This window comes from Palaemon carinicauda, chromosome 8 (genome assembly GCF_036898095.1).
Source record: "Palaemon carinicauda isolate YSFRI2023 chromosome 8, ASM3689809v2, whole genome shotgun sequence".
Classification (NCBI taxonomy): Eukaryota; Metazoa; Arthropoda; class Malacostraca; order Decapoda; family Palaemonidae; genus Palaemon; species Palaemon carinicauda.
This window is the reverse complement of record NC_090732.1, coordinates 129,757,151-129,780,586: the sequence shown is the minus strand read 5'-3', so window position 1 is coordinate 129,780,586 and position 23,436 is coordinate 129,757,151. Positions and strand designations below refer to the sequence as shown.

Genomic DNA, 23,436 nt, shown 5'->3' with positions numbered 1-23,436 from the left:
TGAAAAATCATGATATGCATATATATATATATATATAATATACACATATATATATATATATATATATATATATATATATATATATATATAAATATATATATGTATGTATGTATGTATGTGTGTGTGAGAATGCCTAGTGTGTGTGTGTGTGTGACGTACACCAGAGGACTATCCTAAACGCTATTTAACAAAATTTCAGATAAATTTTTTCAAACAACAAAATCTTTGAATCCAACCACATGAATTTAATCTAACTATAATAATTTTAAATTAAATATATATCCAAAACTTTTATCATTCGTCAGAAGCCTTTGTTTTGATAGGAGTGTATTTATTTATTTGTTTGTTGTGATTTGTATTAGTTGTCTACAGGGCTTCATCCATGATTCAGCAGTTAAAAGGATGAATGTGACAGTTACCGATCCATTGTTTTTCTCTTAACCGGCCCTTGTTTAGATGCTTGCACCACCATCATTAAGTTCTGGTTTCGATTCTCGATTGAGCCAAAGCATTAGTCATGATCAGTTAAACCTATCTTGCTTTTGTTGACCTAGAAAATGATTTAGTTATTATTATTATTATTATTATTATTATTATTATTATTATTATTATTATTATTATTATTATTATTATTATTAAATGCTAAGCTACAACCCTAGTTGTAAAAGCAGGATGCTATAAGCCCAGGGGCCCCAACAGGTAAAATAGCCCAGTGAGGAAAGGAAACAAGGAAAAATGAAATATTTTAAGAACAGTAAAACATTGAAATAAATATTTCCTATATAAAAATTTAACAAAACAAGAGGAAGAGAAACTAGATAGAACAGTGTGCCCGGGTGTACCCTCAAGCAAGAGAACTCTAACCCAAGACAGTGGAAGGCACTACCCAAGACTAGAGAACAATGGTTTGGTTTTGGAGTGTCCTTCTCCTAGAAGAGCTGCTTACCATAGCTAAAGAGTCTCTTCTACCTTTACCAATAGGAAAGTGCCCACTGAAAAATAACAGTGCAGTAGTTAACCCCTTGGGTGAAGAAGAATTGTTTGATAATCTCGGTGTTGTCAGGTGTATGAAGACAGAGGAGAATCTGTAAAGAATAGGCCAGACTATTCGGTGTCTGTGTAGTCAAAGGGAAAGAACCGTAACCAGAGAGAAAGATCCAATGTAATACTGTCTGGTCAGTCAAAGGACCCCATAACTCTAGCGGTAATATCTCAACGGGCGGCTGGTGCCCTGGCCAACCTACTACCTATGATAATTCATTGTGCTGGATCGTAACCGAGTCGTAATTTTATTGCTAAGGGTTAGCTGATAACTGGAGGGCAGGCTTGCAAGTTTCACCTTGTAGGTGAGGGGTATAATGAATGGGCATTTATTTGAGAGCCAGCTTGTATATGCCAATAATATTTTTTTTTGCCGTTTTGCCAAGGACAGTGGACTATCATCCATTTTGTTTTACTCATGCAAGCTTGTTTTATAACTTTAATTTTCTTTTTACCATTTTCTATTTTCATCTACATCGTTGTTATTCTCACGTCTAACACTTCGGCGCTTTTACTACTACTACTACTACTACTACTACTACTACTACTACTACTACTGACTACTGTATTCTTACATTTTTGTTAGGGAACATTCTTATTGGCCACTCCCCTTTAAAATGGGGCTACTCTTATGCAATAGAAAAATACCAGCCAGTAGTTGCTGTAGTTTATGGTTCTTGTTTAGTTGAAATTAGTGACAATGGTTTAGGATAATCAATAAATAGAGCCGAAAAAAGCAGACATACAACATTATAAAGACAGAAAAATTGTCATTTTGCAAGTCACTCATTTGTGCACGCAATTAGGTATGCTGAATTCGCAAACAGTTTTTCCCCGAAAAATATTATTCCTGGAAAAGTCAGATGCCGAAATAATTTCCCCATTGTGAGAACATTTAGGAAGCGCCTACTCTTATCAGTATTTTTTTGAAAATCCACCGAAACCAAAATCTCTGACCAGAATAATTATCTCAATCTGAGACGTTCCAACTGTATCGCAGCAAAGCCAGCTAATTGCAGTTTTTGATCTCGACTTCAGAGAGAGAGAGAGAGAGAGAGAGAGAGAGAGAGAGAGAGAGAGAGGAATAATGACTAGGTGTCAGTTGGATGTGCCAAGGGTATACAGCATGTGGATGGGAGGAGAATAACCCACCATTACATTATCTCCCCCTCTGGTTCCTCCGTCCTAGTGACCCCTTCATCATGAAATGCAATATGGACGTAAACAGGGAAGTGGTCGTTAACTAATTGATTGATGCTTCGTTGAGCAATTTTAGGGTTGGTTTTGCCATTGACTCATCTCGTTCGTCTTGTACCTCGTTATGTTTCCTTTCGTCTATTAATTAAGTTCGCTCATTTCTTTGCTTATGGGGCTCAGAGGTTCCTCGGGTCCCTAGAATTTTTTTTTTCTTTTTTACTAATTCGACAAATAGGGCTGATACAACATGAATGCCTATATATTACTTTTTTATAGTAAAAGGTTAAGTATTTGAAATATGCTGGCATCATAAAACGTTTACTATAACGCTTCTCGAATGATTGATAATCAGCGTTGGCCCTTATATATGTGTGGAGAGGTTAACCACCAAGAATCGATAGACGCTATAGGCACATAGTAGGAATGTCCTCTAGTAATATATATATATATATATATATGTATATATATATATATATATATATGTATGTATGTATGTATGTTTATATGTATATGTATGTATATATATATATATATATATATACATATATATATGTCTGTATGTATATAAATATTTATATGTATGTATTTATGTATATATGTATATGTATATATATATTATATATATGTATGTATGTATGTATATATACAGTATGTCTGTATATATATATATATATATATATATGTATATATATATATATGTATATATATATATATATATATACTGTATATATATATATTTGTAATATATAATGTATAATGAAATATATGTATGTAAGTATATATCCCTTTCTGAGTGGTGATACCTCAACGTGGTAAAAGGGTTTAAACCCTCCCTCCATCACCAATCGGTAGTGGCCAGGGTGGTGATGATAATGGCCAAACGACACCTTTGTCCTGCAGTAGAGTAGAAATGGCTGCACTTTTTGTCGCATATATATATATATATATATATATGTGTGTGTGTGTGTGTGTGTGTGTGTATACAGTATATGTATATCATCTGAGATTCTTAATTCCTCTTCTGGCATTAAAATTATTTGCTCATGGCTTGGTTACCTTAGAGCAAGAGAATGACACGGAAAATTTCAAGTATATAACTCTTTATGACTTGAAAGCCTTTGATCATTTAATTCGTAGATTTGTGTCATATTTATTTGGGGTCATTATGTTGATGGTATGATATATTCAGTAAATGTTATTAATCATAGGTATTATTGATTATTTCTTAACTTCTGTAGTTATGTTATTCATCTGGTTATATTCTTGAGCCATCCTATTCTTTGTGAGATATATTCTTGTAGATATGACGAATATTTTAAAAGCTTCATAAGGATTGCAGGCATTAAAATGTACATCTTAAAAGTCAAGTTTTATTTCTAACAAGTGTTCTTAGGTCTCCAATGCTGGTTTTGCAGAGATCATCGTTTGTCTTTCTCTTTATCAGATTATGTTGAGCATTTCACTGTAGAGAGAAACAAAGGATCATGTGGATTAGGCTTTTCGTGTTTTACAAATTATCTTTCCCGGTAACTGTCCATCAGGTAGGCTATACTGTAGGTACAAACAACCAATAACCACGGTCTGATACATTTAGTGGAATATTTGATGTTATATAATTCAATTTCTTCCTACCCAAAGACGTGGCGAAATATCTGTCTCAGAAATGAAGAAGAATGCTTATTAGTCTCGTTTTTACTATTGCCTGTTTTCATTGTCAGAAATAGGGACACTTGCTTTAGAAAACGTCCTTAATCGTGTTTATATCCCGACGTAATACATATTAGCCATTTGTGTCCTTTAGATTTTTTACTCCCTAACTTTTACGTTCCTCTATATTTATTACTGGGAAATGAAGTCCATGTTATGTATGTTAAATCTCTAACCTCAGATTTGTAACCATCAAGATGAGCTGTGTAATTATAGATAAAAGGTTGGTGGTGCCTTGTTTGCAAATAAGAGGTTTTTAAGTGGGATTGCCACTTGTAAAGCTAGAACTTATAGATTAGATAATAAGTATACTACAATTCCGTTCTGATTAATGAAAGTACGTTTGATGCACAATTTCTAGGAGACGTAGATATGAAAATGTATAATATAGCATACATACTCTAGTGGTGTACGTGATCCGTTAAATGACGTATAAATATTTAGTTAGATATCCACACTTCCACACATATTCAACCCTTCCCCCCATCCCCCTTTCCTCTCCGAGTACCAACCTAACCTCTCACCATGTTATGACTACTCCCTCTCTCCATACCCGAGGGACGGGGAGAGAGTTGTTATACGTCTGGCAATGGTGCTAAGCGTGATCGGAAATGAATAAAATTATGATACACTCACAAATATATGCATATATACAGTATATATATATGTATATATATATATATATATATATATGTATATATAATACATATATATATATATATACATATATATATATATATATATATATAAACCAGACACTATATTGGAGATTGCGGCTCAATTGCCGAAAGAGACTCCCCACAAATGTCCTGGACGCAATTGCGTTGCTACTGAAAACGAATATGGTTTTTTCATTGATTGATTTCTGGCAGTCGTGTCTTTCTATTGAGAAAGTATTAACTGTTAGTGAGGACGATATCTACAAGAAACAAATAGCAAATAGTGTCTTCATGAAGTAATCTAAAAATAAAATGGTTCTTATTGACCTTTGTCAATTGAGAACGTAATTTTTGTTGTTGAAGCTGTATCAGTCCAACCGACCTATTTTAGAGGTGAGATTTTCAAGATGTTATGTTTACATAGATGATTGCATTCCTTGGTCATATTACTTCATTGGGTCAGAATCCTTGAAACTGAGAGTTGTCTCAATCTTTGGCTGTATTGCCTCCACCACTTCGTATTTAGGTGACATAATTATGTATGACATGTTATGAGAAACACCGCATTATAGCATGCCCGTTTCACTCATTTTAATCCAGTTTTGAAGATGATTATTTTGAGTAAAGATTTTGTCTGATAGACTGAACCCCGTCCTCAGGCATGAAAAATACTGGAAATGATTTGACTTTCTCTGCAGCATTCCTTCGGGCCATAGCTCGGCTCACTTTTCAATCTTCTACTGTAGTTTACTCATGTTCCCGCTTCCTTTTTCTATCTTGTAACTGCAGTTTTACTCCTCCTAGTTGTATTCAGGTGGTGAGTGGCCTCCCTGGCCCAAGAGCCGGACCTTGTGTCCCACATTCAATAATTTTATATGGAAAAGTTTGAGGTTAATTAATTCTGGACTACCTAATGTGACGGATACATGTTATATACCTTGATTAGTCTGTTACATTTTCTCATGCCTTCTTAAATGGAACTATTTCATAATACTATATTGCACTCGTTACATCAAATTAAAGGGGAGAATCAAGTGATTATAAAATGTCTGTTGTTGAATTGGTTTTGGTTTGTTATTGTTTTTATTCCCTACAATTGCATGTTGCTTATCTTTCTGCAAAGTATTTTATTCACGGGCCTTTCCTGCTTCCCCATTACTTTTTATCATTTTTCTTTTCTTGATTTATCTCCTTCCTTTGAATTCCTCCTCAGATGTTTCTTCCGTTTCTCGTTCTTATTTTTTGTTTCAAGTTTTCTATTCTGTCTATTTTGCTGATTTGAGTGTAGATCTACAATTTTAAGAGGCGAGACGTTATTATAGAATTTTGTATAATTCTTTTTTTATATTGCTAGGCGGTATATCTTAGCAATCCATGTTTGCCAACGGTTATACGAGTATTAGCGGATGAGCAACCTGGTGGAGTAAATGCAATCCTAAATCTCGATGAAATTACTGGCAGCAGGGTAACGTACTAGGTTTAAGACGATAGACAAGATGTCTCTTCGGCTTTTACTCTCGATGCCTGGCGGATGATCTTACTGGAATCAGCATAAACCGGTAGGGGTCACTTGCCTTAGTTAGATAGGCACTGCGCATCACGAGGAACTGGCTATCCTTTGATGAATTTAGCCAATGAATCCTCTTATTATTATTATTATTATTAATATTATTATTATTATTAATATTATTATTATTAATATTATTATTATTATTATTATTTGCTAAGCTACAACCCTAGTTGCAAAAGCAGGATGCTATAAGCCCAGGGGCTCCAACAGGGAAAATAGCTCAGTGAGGAAAGGGAACAAGGAAAAATAAAATATTTTAAGAAGAGCAACAACATTAAAACAGATATCACTTTATAAACTATAAAAACTTTAACAAAACAAGAGGAAGAGAAATAAGATATAAGGTAGAACAGTGTGCCAGAGTGTACCCTCAGCAAGAGAACTTTAACCCAAGCCAGTGGAATACCATGGTACAGAGGCTATGGCACTACCCAAGATTAGAGAACAATGGTTTGATTTGGGAGTGTCCTTCTCCTAGAAGAGCTGCTTACCACAGCTAAAGAGTCTCTTCTATCCTTACAAGGACGAAAGTGGCCACTGAACAATTAAAGTGCTAAGAAGAATTGTTTGGTAATCTCAGTGTTGTCAGGTGTAAGAGGACAGAGGAGAATATGTAAAGAATAAGCCAGACTATTCGGTGTGTGAGTGTATAGGCAAAAGGAAAATGAACCGTAACCAGAGAGAAGGATCCAATGTAGTACTATCTTGCCAGTCAAAAGACCCCATAACTCTCTAGTGGTAGTATTCCTTTACGTCAATAGGCGTGGGAGGAGATGAGGATGATGATATTCTCAATGAACTTTCTTCTATTTCAGTTGGAAAGCGATTGTTTCTCGGGAATTTATCGCAGACTATTAAACTTTTCAAGATCGCTCTCCTGTTGGAATGCATCCGCTAAATTTAATGTTGCTCTGTTTTATGTGAACGTGGAAAAATCTCTAAAGATTTACCATTTCTCTCTCTCTCTCTCTCTCTCTCTCTCTCTCTCTCTCTCTCTCTCTCTCTCTCTCTCTCTCTCTCTGCAGTATAGTAAAGCCGATTTTGTATTTTTTTCCTTGATGAATTTAACATCACGAAATGAAGAAAAAATATTTTATTCTCCTAATTTTTGAACGCATTGGTACAAAGCAATTTGGTAGATGTTGATTAGGGGGTATTAGTTCCTGGTTTACCGGGTAAAATTAAATAGGATTTGGAATTATTTTGTCTTTTTTATATAAATATAGCTATATTATTATTATTATTATTATTATTATTTACAACGGATTTAATATTAATTTTATAATTCCAGTATATATATATATATATATATATATACACACACACACACCTTTATATTATTTGATTTTCTGCAGTGATTTTTAATATCCTGAGAATTGGCGATACATCAATCCTAATGTCAGAGGTATAATAGAATCCCTTCTGGTCATATCTTCTCGTGACTCCTCTCATCCATCTCAACATCATCATGTCTGCCAATTCCATTTTTCGTTCGTTAGCCTTCTTTATCGTCCACGTCTCGGCCCCTGTAAACCATTGCTGCTCTAACAACCCTTTTATAGAACTGTCCTTTATCCTTTACACTGATCCTCTTGTCCGACAGTATTGCTGATAACCCCAAATTCACCGAAGCACGTTGTAATCTATTCTTGATTTGTGAATCAGTGTTTCCATTATCCGTTACTTGTGATCCTATCTGTTTAAAGGTTTTAGATAAAACACGTTAATAGAAGATGAACTCGTTGTAGTCATCCAAGCTCAATTTCACTGTAGGCTACTTGGTCTTCCTATCTATAGATATTCTGTAATAGTCTTGCTCCTATTCAAACTTCGATCTTCAAGCGTTTGCTCGTCTTTACCTTTCTAGCTTCAGCTCAATGAGAAATAGTTTATCAAGAGATAGTTAATATATTAGACCATTAAATGAGTAGCATTAGTTCTAGTTGAAGATTAAAAGAAATAAAACGCATATTTTCATCTTAATAGGCTATAAGTGACAGCTGTGATTGACGAGAGCCTCGTTCCATTGAACTTTCAAAAGGACGCTGAAGTTCTCTTAAGAGGGAAATCCGCCCATGTGAGGCCTTTCAGAGGAGCATTTGCAATGTGTTGTTGTTGTTGTTCTTGTTGTTGATGTTTGTGTTGCTGGTGTTGCTGTCTCTACACCACCACCTTCTCTCTCTCTCTCTCTCTCCTCTTCTCTGCACTTGATCACCAAAGCTAATCAATGGCTGCGGGTTCCAACGAGTTAGTGTGCCACCCTCTTCCCCCTCCTCCCTCCCGTCTCCCTCACTCTTGTGATACTTAGTTCTCTCTCTCTCTCTCTCTCTCTCTCTCTCTCTCTCTGTCTCATATGCACGCCGTAGTGCATTATTTGCTTAGGTGTGTGTGTGTGTGTGTGTGGGAAGGGGCGGGCGTTAATTAGCAGACGGGTAATTAGAGGTGGTTAACATCCCCTTGTTTCAATTGTATTTCTTGAAGTAGCTGTGCCGCTCTGCACGGCTCCTGGCTCTCTTCTCAGGTTGTATAGTTTTGTCATGTTGGTATGCATCATTGTAACTGTTCTTGAGCCTTTAGCTGTAACGTAACCTCTGTAAAATGGATTTTCAATACAGTGATCTTTTAGTTGTTTTACACGAGATTATATATATCATGGAGTGTATATATATATATATATATATATATATATATATATATATATATATATATATACATTGTTTCCGTGCGTTTAGAGGTAGATATGGAGTTTATTCTACAGTCATAACTTACCTTTCGTAAGATATAATTCGACACCATGTTCAAGGTATTCCATTTGTTTCCAGGTCTTAATCACATAGTTGGATTGTGTATACTTACTGTCAAAATTGTGTCACTTTAAGATTTAAAACGTTCGTTAGCTTATTGCTTCCTGTTTTTAATATTGTGTAGACTATTTCCTGTCCGTATTTATTTTTTCTATTATCCACACTGGAATTCTTTTCTTTTGGTAGCTTTGGGCTTGTAGGCTTTTTGTTTTTCTTACTGGGGTTACTTCTTGGCTAATGATAATAACAGTAATATTGATGATGGCGATAATATTAATAAGAGTATATTTATTTTATAAAATGCACAGCTGTACCTTTGCCCTTCTCAGCATTCCTTCGTTACATGCAGGCTTAATGGACTTCCTAGTAAGTAAATGCCACTAGGTTGTTCATTTCCCTTTGACTTGTTCGAAAAAAAAAAAAAAACATTTTTATAATGGATAGTATTAATAATTATAAGAATTGTTTAAATGGATATTTGAATGGATATATTTTCAAATTAGGGATGAACGTATACTTAATGAAAGGTTTGAAATTCAATTTCCAAACTGAAGAAGCCACAATATTCGACCAGAATTATTGACAGAAGTAATCACTATCCTCTTTATCAATTAAAATCCTATACCGGCAGCTTGTCCAAAAGGGATTGATACAATAATGACGATGAATTTGCCATGAAATTGGTGGCGTAAAGTGACAACAGCATTTTTCATAAATATCATACGACGAATTTATTTAACGATGCATTGCAATATCATTTGGTTCCTGTCAGCCGTTTCATTCATTAATTAGGATGTGTATTTATTCATTAAAAGCTTTACGTTACTTTGTAAGGCAAGGGTAGTTTTTAATTAAATGCAGTTGGAATGGATATCTAGAAACGTTTGTGTAAATCGGTTAGCAGATGGAATTGTTATGTACAATAGGTTGTATATATATATATATATATATATATATGTTTATACATGCACACATGTATACGTATATAAGTATGCATGTGTATACACTATATACATGGAGAAATCTAACTGAGCCCATTTGCGTCAATAGGCATAGTGGATGATATGTATGTGTATCTCTACACACACACACACACACACACATATATATATATATATATATATATACACTCATAAGTATGTAAGATTTTCAGTGAGCTCTCGTTAAATCCTTGTCTCCGAATGTCAGCATACACCAAGGGAAGAAAATTGGGAGATTTTGCCCCTATTCTTACAAAAGAAATATGAGTGAGTTCGGCAAGTCATTCAGTGTTAATATTATCGCATTAGAAAATTCTTTCATGAGACTTTACTGAATAAAGCTAAGTAATTCCGTCTTCTTTCTCTGTTTGCATATTATATTTTTATCTACCCCTTCTCCCTCCTCTCTCCCTTTTCCTTCTTTCTTTCTCTTTTCAAGGGAGTAAGAAGCCTGCTACAGACCTTTGTATTCTGCTTGACCAACAGAACAAAAAGCTTCCTAACTTTTGACCCTCATGGCAGAACAGCAAACGACTGAGATAGGCTAGGTCTACTAGAAAATCTTTAAGGTCTATTTTGTTCTTATTCTTTTGTTGCCTTTGGTGATGCTGTGGAAATCCGGATAAAAAGTTATCACACTGTCTAATTTAATTGAACAATGTATGTCGTTACTTTCCTTTTCTCCTTGATTATTTATGGTGTTGAGTATCGGAAATGAAGTTCGTGGAAGGTGAGGTACGAGAAAATATTTGTTGGAAATTCCATTAAACACTATCATTTTGACACCACTTCACTATTCCAACTTGGAATAGTGAAGTGGTGTTGAAATTTTAGGGCGTTAGTATCCGGGAAACGTTAGAATGTTTACAACGTAGAAGTTTGTAGCTGTGTGTATATTTGGTGTGCTTCACATACTGCAGATGGGGGTGTGTTCTGCAGTTGAAGGATGAACGTGTTAATGACTTCGGTTGGGTATTTCTCCGGAGAAACCCCGTTTTAGTGGAAGCAGCGTATTGGCTAAGAATATTGTTGCTTTGGCTCTTTTGAACCCTCATGGTATGCACCTATGTTGACTAGCACGACTCTCCTTGAACGTACTTTAGAATTCGGTTGGAGACTATTCTCTCAGTCATTTATTTTTGCATATGAGAGAGCATATAGGGGCTAGAAAACGTATCCTAGAAGGGTAAGACCCTCTCAAGCCACCCCCTTCCAAGGGAAAAATCTCAAAGGCCATGCAACTATATATGTTCCTTATGAATTGAATTGCGAAAGTTGTTGAGAACATTTTATGTTTTGTAAATAAACTAATACTGATTTGCAGTTAACATGAACAATTATTTGTCTTTAACATGAACAATTATTTGTCTAACCTCTGAAATTTATGATTCGTAGTGACACATTGCTAGTGTCACCAAACCCTAAAGTTTCAGTATTAATCAAGGAACTTACATGCGCCAATGGTGCCTAATATTCTCAGAGGGTTAACCGTCTAAGCCCTTTCCAGACCCAGGGCTGACAGATTATGCAGAGATGCCATAGTAATAGTTTTTATTTCAAGTAAAACTGAAAAAAGTCTAAATCTATAACATGCACTTCCGTAATCTACAAAGCACAGCAATGTACTAAAGGCCTACTTTACTCATATTGTAATTACTTTAATTAGGACTTAATTTTATGCTTACGTTTCCTAACAGGTTTCTTATTTTCCAGTCTATTGCGAATTGATTAAGGAAATTGTTTTATCAAATTTCTTGTCAAGGAATTTTCCAATGGAGAGAATATAATTTTATTTACTAAAGGGAGAGGAGAGAGAGAGAGAGAGAGAGAGAGAGAGAGAGAGAGAGAGAGAATTTTCAGAAGTTTGCTCAGCATTAAAAAGTCAAGATTGGATTTTTGCTCTTAAACTTTTGAAGACGGCTTTAAACCACTCTTATTCGAATGGCTTTCAGCACGCAAAAATTCGATGGTTTCTTTATTTGTTTATGCTTGTAAGGATGCATATATATATATATATATATAGAGAGAGAGAGAGAGAGAGAGAGAGAGAGAGAGAGAGAGAGAGAGTAAATTTATTTCTTAAACATTTTCATCTTGAAAACATTAAGATATTTGTGTGTGTATTTATACAAATAATGTAAGCGAAACGTACGTGCTAATGTATTTACGTTATGTATGCTTATATGCATCTGCATGATCCCTTAAGTTTCAGCAGACAACGGTTTAGTCTTTTTTTGTTATTATACAATCGCTTATGAATCTTGCATTTCGGCAGAGAGATTAAGCTGCTCATATATCTCGACGAAAGCCTTTGAAGAGAATGATTAGGATTGTATGTATCTTCCTGGGTAATGAGGGCTTATCGTTACGAAATGTGCCATGGTCTGTAATGAACGATGCCGTGAAGAATATTAGGCTCGTCTATCTCCCCGAGGAAAAAAAAGTTTTATTGGGGACGAAAAAGGTGAGCGAATGAGATTAAAACCCAACGGAAATGTCATTTCAATTGTGGATGCTCATTTAGATATGTTAATGCGTGAATGGATTTTGCTAGATGTGTGCGAGCGTCCAGATAAATCTCCCAAAGGATGGGATGCCATTAACACCAGCTCAAAAATAGCTGTATTTTTTTCATTGGAGTCTTTCTGAACGCGAAATATTACTTCGAGTTATTGCATGGATGGAGGTGAAACTCCCAAAAGGCTAAAGCTTTGGCTTTTCGATCGGACTGAGGCCAGCTCGTTGTTCTCTATCTTCTATTAATAGTATAACACCACATAATATCGAACGCATTTGAAAAATGCATTGGAACCCCGCATAAGCATCCTAATTCGCCACGCTCGCCTGAGTTTCCATTATAGCTTCATGCAAAATTTATAACGAATGGCCTGGAATTCTTTCCAGTCTCAAATTAACGAGAAATATTCAATTGAAAGTGAAGAATTTGGCCATTTTTTGTCGCTGATTCCATATACATTCATCGTATTTGTTTATATGTATGTTGCATGCTTACAATTCATTAAATGAATGTGTTTTAGTATTGTAGGCCACCGATACCGATGACTGCAGTAGAGTCGAAATAACTTCGTTGAAGGGAAATAAAAGATACAGTACAAAAATTGCTTCTGGGCCCCTTCCTGAACGAAAAGTGTCTAAACAATGTGCAAACGCCTATATAAGAAATTTATTATAATCGGAGAGTCACCATAATTATTAGTCAAAGTGCCTTACAATATTTTGCTCGCCTTGCTTTCGTGTTAGAAGTATAAAGGATAGAAATAAAGTATTGAGTCGTATTGGTTTTAAATATCTGAGGTTTATGAATGTTATGGCAGTTAGTGGGACAAAAGTAAAAGGGCTGTGTGTATAGGACTGGGTAGTAAAAAGATTGTTATTGGCGTGTGAAGGTATGGGACAGTTCTTATCGTCCTAGAAGACTTTGAGAATGGGCACATGTGAAAGGGGCCATTGTTAAGTCCAAAGTTTGTTTGGTTGATGCCATCACCATTATCATAATTAAAACTAAAGCTGATGACCTATTTGGAAAAGATGTTACGAGCCCAATGGCCTTAATACGGAAGTCCAGTTAAACAAATTGAGGTAAACAGCTATGCTAAATGAATAATTAATCTTGTCTGCCTGCTCATTTCAAAGCGTTTACAAGTTTGAAATTCTGGTATTCGTTATGATCATTCCACAATTTGGCCACGTGCGGAATAAAACTTCTAGAATTGCATACCTAGTACTAGGTGATGTATGTTGTTATTATTATTATTATTATTATTATTATTATTATTATTATTATTATTATTATTATCATTATTATTATTATTATTATTATTATTATTATTATAAGATTAGTTGGAAAATCAAGATGCTATAAGTCTAAAGGCTCCAACAAGGAAAAATAGCCCAATGAGGAAAGGAAATAAGAAAATAAATAAACTATGTAAGAAGTAATGAACAATTAAAATTAGATATTTAAAAAAACTTTAATAACGTTAGAGAGATCTGAATGCAGTTGATATTCAGAATTAGGAAAAATCTTGCAAAATGTACTAACCAAATGACTATAACAGAGATTGATATCCAGTTCAGGGATTAGAAATTTAATATATTTTAACTTTTTATCAAATAATCTAAGATGAAAGTCAGAAAGTAAAAACCAGACGGGAGAAAAAATGTTTCCTCAAGGTAGACAGGTCCCAAATCATGGGAGATTGTCTCTATTTTTTTTTTTTTTTGCATATGAGGTAGAGATGAAACATTTTCATTAAGATAAATATGCCACGTAGAATGATACTTGTAATTTAATTGAGCATAATAGGAGAGAAAGGTGTGTTAGTAGATTATAGCGAGAAAATATATATATATATATATATATATATATATAATATATATATATATATATATATATATATATATATGTATATATATATATATATATATATATAAGGTAAATTTTAACCTTGTTACCCTCTTCTCTGGGTATGGGGAAAAATAAATGAATTCTTGATTTACTGAAGTTCCGTTTCGACAAGGAAAGACATAAAGATTTACCTTTCTGATAATTAAGGAGTCTGACATAGGCAATGGGCATAAATTAATCTCTCCAAAAGTTAGCAAGTCGTTCATTAAAAGAATTAAATTAATTGGAGTGCGCCACGTGGATTTGTTGTAAATTTTACCGATTGGAGAAATTTTGGGAAGCATTCAACTTTGCTATACTTGGATTTTGTAGGCAACGAGGCCCTACTAAGCTTAAATCTGCTTTCACGCAGAACCATTTAATGTCATTTTATTAGTGAAATAGTATATTATGAATTTATAATTATAAAACTTGGACTACTACATGCAATATTTATTACTTTTGGTGTATATGATAAGGGGAGCATTTCATACTAATTTGTTGCTATTTTATATAAAGATTAGATAATTCTTGAGGTGGTTAATAAGATAATCGGGTGTGTATAGGTGTTCTTCTATGTACTGTATATAGTATGTGCCGGTGTCGAAGTTGATTCCCTTAATGACATGAGAGCTACCAGTTTCGCGTTAACGGATGATTAATGTTATTGATTATAACTTTTGCATTACAGCCTAATGGTGTGTATACAAGTTGTGCCGAATAAGACGCCTCTCCCCCACAGTTTCCTCTGCCACTTTTTTTTCTGTAGAGATCCAGGCCCTAAAACTTGCTCCCTTTACACCTTGCTTTCATTCTTATTATATTTCATTGATGTTTTTCACCCTTGAAGTCTTAGAGGCGCTATAGAAATATTCCAACTTTCATCTCCAGGAATAAGAGGGATGCTTTCTGAATAGTTTTCTTTCATGTATAATTCGTCCTCTCGTTTTTACCCTCCCTCCCTCACCCCTTTCATTTCTAGTCAAAGCCTAACGATTAAATAGAAGCACCTCTTCTCATCCTCTCTCTTGAACAATGTCTTTCCATCGATATCTGTTCTCTCTAAACCTTCCCTGCCATCCTCAGTCTTCCATCCTTACTCTTCCATCAACCTCCCAGACCAAAGGATCGTTATGGCCGATCCATTTCTCTGTACCAGCAGCTTTACGGGTGAAGCTCCTCAAGATTTATATAACAACAGACAAGAAAACGCGTTCCCCTTGTTAGTGAGAGTTGGTGTCGGCCATTGTAAGGATTAGTCATCTTTGTTGCTGAATTTTGACATTATTTGACCATTGAGAGGAGAGAGAGAGAGAGAGAGAGAGAGAGAGAGAGAGAGAGAGTAGTAAGTTTTCGTATAATTGGTACATAAAATTTGGAAATAAAAATTATATAAAAGTTAAAACAATTGTTATAATAATGCAGGGTCCAGTATTTTTGAAACTTTATCATATAAAATGCACAAATACAAGTACATGCGATTTCATTTGAATTATTAATCGTATAGTAGTATAGAAAAATGTATATACACAATGAAATAGCATACTATATGGATAAAATAGAAATTACAAGTTCAATAGTTTTATAAAAGATATACTACTTAATTGGCAGGAGGGAAATTACAATGCTAATAAAAAACTGATGAAAGGGTGCAATCTTATTCTAATTTAGGCTTAGTTTAGATTAATATCAAAATTAGATTGAAATAAGTAACATTTAAATTCTACATTAATACATCTATCTTGAAATAGCCCGCATACTTGCTTATAATTAATTTAACATAATCTCCAATTGTAATGATAGAGGACTTTCTAATATTTCATATTTGATATGTGTATTAAAATCGACATAGCATCAGTGAAAATAGATAATTTAAAAAAAAATATTTTAAATGAAATTAAGTAGACTATATTAGATAAGCAGAAAATATTGCAAAAAAAAAAGAAAGAAAAAAATAAAGGTTAAAAATCAAACCCAGTTTGTACATATACAATTCTGCTGAAGGCATCTTTTTCATTTATAATCTGAGAATCTATTTTATGTCATATGCATTTTGCAAGAAAATCTATACAATATACAAGACATTAGGGTTTCATAATGAAATCCCATGAATTACTAGAATTGACAAACTTGTACAAATTAGTTTGTTGATTAAATGTTCAAAATTGCTTCTTGATAGACACAATAGTCGGATTCTTGAGTGGACGATTATAAAATCTTTTTGTCTTACACTAGCCAATTTTGTGGCGGCCGATGTGGTAACGCCCGTGATTGGTGAACGCCATACTGGGGTTCGAGTCCCGCTCAAACTCGTTAGTTTCTTTGGTCGCTACAATTTCACCATCCTTGTGAGCTAAGGATTTTGAGGAGCCTATAGGTATATATGCCGAGTTATCAGCAGCCCTCCTTGGTCCTAGTAAAGGTGGAGAGGGGGCTTGGGCGCTGATCATTATATATGGTCAGTCTCTAGGGCGTTGTTCTGCTCGATGGGGCAATGCCACTGTTCCTTGGCTCTGCCATTCATGAGCAGTCTTTAAACCTTTAAGAGTCCAAGATATTTGTTATCACCAATTAGCCACCATGCACTATGTGCAGTTGAAATAATATTGGTTGTAAAGAAAATGACGATTTTTCTATACGTAGTTTAACACTCAATCAATTGTTAAATAATTCGGAATCATAAATCCTATCTAGCCGAAGGATGTTACAGATCGAATGGGCTATTCGTCCATCAGGAAAGGACTCAGAGATACTCCTTTTCCCTGTTGTAACTTAAACCGATGCATTTCGTTCTCTCCTATGACACACACCCCAAAGTTAACTTCTAATTTGATACATTTGATTGATTAGCAACTGCAGACTGCAGGCAGGTGCAGGTAACAGAATATAATCATCAACATTCGCTATAATATTGGCAGATGTAATTCCAAGTTTGCAGTTATATATATCGTATTTTAAATTGATAGATGTATAGCTATATAGTAAATATATATAATAATCTGTTTAACCTTACGGTTTTTTAAGATGTATAGAAAAGTACAAACGCGCGCACACACACACACACACACACACATATATATATATATATATATATATATACATATATATATATATATATATATTGTGTAGTATAAGATTTTATTTATAATTCTGACCGGACTTTAAATTCAGATCTTCCCAGACTTCACCATGCAATAGGTAGCACTAGTATGTAGCTGATCCTAACAGTCTTGCTTTCTCCATTATAAGGTTCACTATCTACTACAGTATTCTAGAGGTTTTCATAGTTGGGACCCCATAGAGGAACGATCTTCCTAATTTGTTTCTTGAATCGGTGGAACTTTAGAAATCCAAACTTATAGCAAATACTTTTTTTTTGTTGAATAGGTTAACAAAAGTCTCATTTCATTGTTTGTGTATGACTTATCTACTCAACGTTGTTACTGATATTGATATATTTCATCAACTAATTTTCATTGTTTTTCTATTTATAGTTTATTTGTGACTTCTTTTTTGCTTTCCTCACAGGCTGCTTTTCCTGCAAAAAACCTTAGGCTTGCAGCATTCTGCATTTCCAATTAGAGTTGTAGCTTGGCTAGTAATAATAATAAGAATAATTTATATATATATATATATATATATATATACATATATATATATATACATACATACATACATACATACATACATATATATTTATTAATAAAGTAAAACCCAAAAAACTATATATATATATATATATAGATATATATATATATATATATATATATAATATATATATAATATATATATATAATATATATATATATATAATATATATATATATATATATATATATATATATATATATATATATATATATATATAATATATATATATATATATATATATATGAATGAGTGCAACCACGCTATTAATTGGAAAGCTGCTAAAGAACTTATATTTTGCAAAGAATTTGTTAAAAGAAATATCATTGAAACAGTTTTAATTAAGAAAAATTTTCAAGATCTGCTTAACACCAGTTCAGGTATGTACAAACTGGATGAATTTCTTGTAAACAACATTTTTAAACAACTAACTTTTAAGTAATTTGTAATTTGCTCATTTTTTTTCTGTTTTACGTCATCACAGAGGTTTCTTTGTATTCTAATTGCATTTTTAAACCATAAGACCGGGAAGAGGTGTAATAATAACACGAAAGCGCTTGTCCAATCTCCGTTTCCTTTTTCCTCCCAGCCTGCTGTCATCTTGAGACATCGCACGTTCCAGCGATTTGTCATTAATATATATATATATATATATATATATATATATAGATAGATAGATAGATAGATAAATTTTGGTCACAGTCGTGTTCCCAGGCAATTTTCATGATATACTTAAACAGTTGTGGCATCAGTTATTGTAAGCCATCTCTTACAGTTTTTTGTATATATTGTTATTTTCAGGAAAAGACAAGATTTATTACTGTTCTGCTTCATATGTTTAACTTTATCCGGCAGATGTATGTACCAGTAATCTATGGCTAATGTTTTACACAAATTCAGGAAAATATTACTGGAAACACCTGGGTCTTCCATGAAGCCTCACAGTTCCAATGAGATTCCCAAAGTCTTGCATTGGAAAAAAAAAATCTTGACTCCTCAATGCAGTCCCACAACACCTGTTCATGAAGGTCTTTGAGGAGTTAGGGAGTTGTGCAGCGGAATCTCATTCTGGAGGAGAGAATATAGTCTGAGGAAACTAACATTCAACTCGAGCTGCTGCAGTCTGATGCTTACTGCTTCAGTAGCACCAGCCCCCCATCGTCACCCTCCTTGGGAACAACTGTCAAGGATGCCCTGAGGATAGTTGTAAGTTATTAGCTGAAACATCTGTGAGCAAAAGATAAATAGAAAAGATGTGCACAGTTATAAATTTCGCCATTTTCTTCAAAATTCTAGCCTTGAAGACAAGGAAGGGTACAAAAATGAGGAAAGTCTCATTTAATACATGATGCTGCGAGTGCTATAGTATTATATATATATATATATATATATATACACATATGTATATATATATGTTTGTGTACGTATATGTGTATATATATATATATATATATATGCATATATGTATGTATAATTATATACATATATATATATATATATATGTATATTATACATTATATATATATATATATATATATATACATACATAATATATAAAAGGGTAGATGATTGTTAGATTATATGACTAATATGGAGTTACTCAAGAATTCATGATTGAAGAATAGCAATATATAACATGTCTATTCTCATTACATTAACGCTAATTCCATTATTATACATATTTGTCTGATACGTAGATAAATTCTGGAACATGGAACTCAAGAGCCATCATAAGTCATTTGAAATCCATTTCAGGTGTCGCAACTATATGGAACACTTGATGACGTGATTCCAATAACTGTATATTTTGCCATTCCACTGATGAGTGTCTATTAAATTAAGAGACCAATCTGCTTATGGTATCAGTCAATGTATTTTTTTTTTCTGGTAGGACAGAGTTTTAGAAATTAGGTATTCCTTGTTGTGGCAGTATTTAGACGATACGGTTTTGTCCTTAATGAAAATGCTTAGTTGATTTGCTTGGGAAATATCTTGGGGAAAGCAATTGTTTGATTCCCGTTAGATTTACCGTTGCTTAATTGATGTGCTGATTGGGTTGGAGTTACTTAGGCAGTAAGTGTTTTTCAAAGCCTGCTGACACATAAATATACATACTCTATACAATATGTATATATAATTATATATATGTGTATATATATACTGTATATATATATTATATATATATATATATATATATATCAATCATCATCATCATCATCATACGCCTATTGACGCAAAAGGCCTCATATATATATATATATATATATATTTTCAATCATCATCATCATCATACGCCTATTGACGCAAAAGGCCTCATATATATATATATATATATATAATCTCATCATCATCATTCGCCTATTGACGCAAAGGGCCTCACACACACACACACACACACACATATATATATATATATATATACGTACGTACATACGTACATACATACATACATACATACATACATACATACATATATGCACATTGAAGATTTTGGGTAACTGACAGAAATACAGGAGTATGCTTTTATGGATTTTTTACTTTGTTGTGCTTTAGTATTTGGGTAAATAGATATAGTCAAATTAATTTTCTTTATTACATTAGATTCTTTGCTATTTTGTTACTCTATAAATGAAGTTAAAAGGTAAATGTGTTGAATTCAAGTCAAAGGGGAATTTGGAGAACAGAGCAGCTGAGCCATGCCATTGTAATCCCCTTTCGACGATCCCAAGCTCTCTTCCTCTCCAGGAGATTAGTAATCTAGGAAGGCAGATCAGTCGGTGACACACCCAAAGATATCTTCGGATTGCTTAGTTGCTTACTGTGATGAGACTACTTGTAATTTTCTCCGTCTTTCCGTTTTCTTTTAAGGAAGAATAATAAATTTGTGATTATTACGTGCCTTAGATAGTGTGTACCGGACAATTTTGTGGAGAGTCCTGCGTTATTGTGGAGTTTTTCTTGAATATGTAAATTTGATTAAGTCGGTTTATGACTATAGCAAGTGCAAAGTTGATGTTAGTGATGTCCTATTAAGTGAATTAACAGTGAACAGGGTGTAATCCAAGGGAATGTGTTGTCACCTATGTTGTTCATACTCCTCATGGATTTCGTAATGCGTAGAACCGTTGGGGATGGCGGAGGAGGATTTGACTGTATTGGTAACAGGAAATTAACGGACCTAGGGTATGCTGATGACGCTGTCCTTATTAGCAGAACACCACAGGACTTGCAGAGGTTGCTTGCCAGAATGCATGAAATATCTCATGAGGTTGGGCTCAAGATAAATAGAAGAGAAACTGAGATGCTGAGAACGGAATATACAATGGAAAATGAAATATCATTGGAAGGAGAAAGCATTAATGACGTGGAATCATTTAAATATTTAGGAAATATGATAAAAAATACAGGAATTTTAGTTCAGTGAAAGATTGAAAAAAAAAGCAAATCAGTCAATGGCTAGTTTTAAGTGAAATTTTAAAACAAAATCGCTCGAAATTACATATAAAAATCGGGCTATATACCAGTTTAGTGAGATCCAACAGATTTGTTAGATTTGAGAACAAAACTGTCAGAAGAATAGAAGAATATTAGGAGTTAAATGGTAGGACAGGATTAGAAATGAAACTATAAGAGAGATTACTCGAATGCAATATGTGGATGAGTTCACGGTGAGGGGTAGATGGAGATGTTTGGGGATGCTCTTCGCACTTTCCTAGAGAGTTTAATTCACCAAACTTTCAACTGGGCTCCACAAGGCGCTAGAAGAGTTAGAGGACCTAGGCCCACATTGCTGAGGACTATGAAGCGTGAAGTGGGAGATGATGAATAAGAAATGTTGATTTAAAAGCTCGAGATAGAGACAACTGGCGAAATTTAACGGAGGCCTTTTGCGTCAATAAGCGTAGGAGGATATGATGATGATGATTATGTACATTTGTTTTTGGCACAATGCATAAGATAAGGGGAAATAGGTTTAGCAGTGCATCGGCAACACTTCTGATATGTTCTTAGTATATTATTTTGAGATTAATACATCCGATTGAATCATCCTGCAAAATATTAACATTGTGAAGGCAAAGGATAAGGCCTCATTAAACCAACACTGATTAGAATTCAAAGAAAATTTTATATGCAAACAGTTTCTGATGCGGTGTTAAGCTTATTTAAAGATATTTTTATTCATAACAGTTTTTCAATTAATTTAGACATTTAAAAAAACCCTCACATTTTATGAATTTAAGATGTCGATTAAATGAATTTTCAAATAATTTAGACATTTAAAATCACTAAAACAGATTTTATGAATGTAAGATGTCCATTTAATGAAGGAAACCCATAAGGAATTGAATAGTTGATTTTCATCCCTGAGATTCAGTTGGCTTTGTTATTTATACATATTTGATCTGGTAGTTTTACATTCATACTTTTTATTTAACTCTTGCAATATGCTCAAGTTTAAAGAAACCTCCTGTTTCTGCTACTGCTGATGTCTTGTCAGAGTCTGAAGTTGCTTTCCTAAGTAATTGAAGGAAAACTTGAATAATTCTAGAAGAATTCATGATATATTTTTATTACTCTGTACTATATATATATATATATATATATATATATATAGTATATATATATATATATACTTAATATATATATATATATATATATATATATATATATATATATTATATATATATATATACATACATGTATATACAGTACAGTATATATATATATATATATATATATATATATATACATATATATATATATATATATATATATATATATATATATATATATATAATTTGTGTGTAAAATATTTGTAAATACCACGTGACTCAGCATCGTTTAGGGAGATGAGTTTGGTCTCTTATTTTAAAGTTTGAAGATGATATCGTTGCGTATGGTAATGTCTTCGTCTTATTGCTTTCATCTTCGTAATCTGAAGGATCAGCGATAACACCCGTTCCCTTCTAATTGTTACATCCCCTTCATGTCAAAGCAAACTTAACTTACCCTTACATGGAAATGTTTATTCTGTTGCCACGCTCTTGTTTTCTTCTATTTCTTCTATTCATTCTTCTTGCAGTGTTTTTGATATCCTGGAAGATTAAAGGAAGTAAAAACATCGGAATATTTATTTAAGTTTTGGAGTTTTGCATCTGCCATTTTCAATATCTTTGAAAATGTTTTTAACACTATCCACTTGGTTCTTATCCTTCTCCCATGCCTCGATTCCCGCTTTTGTTCGTCTATCTTTCTGTTCAATTTTTAATTTTTTTAACTGCAATTGCAGTTGTTGTCCTTCTGATATGAATGGTGTTTGAATGGCCTCATAGGCCCCAGGGCTGACCCTTCTGTCCTAAAGTCATAAATCCAGTCTATGAATCTAAGCAATTCTATTTACTAGCAAAGTTTCGTAGATGTTT

At 33.5% G+C, this 23,436-nt stretch overlaps 1 protein-coding gene across 4 annotated transcripts in view; it reads left to right on the top strand.

Moving 5' to 3' along the window:
- The window catches only part of LOC137645916 (uncharacterized), a 560,984-nt gene that overhangs the window by 31,686 nt on the left and 505,862 nt on the right, over positions 1-23,436 (top strand). The gene's annotated exons all lie outside the window — the stretch shown is intronic.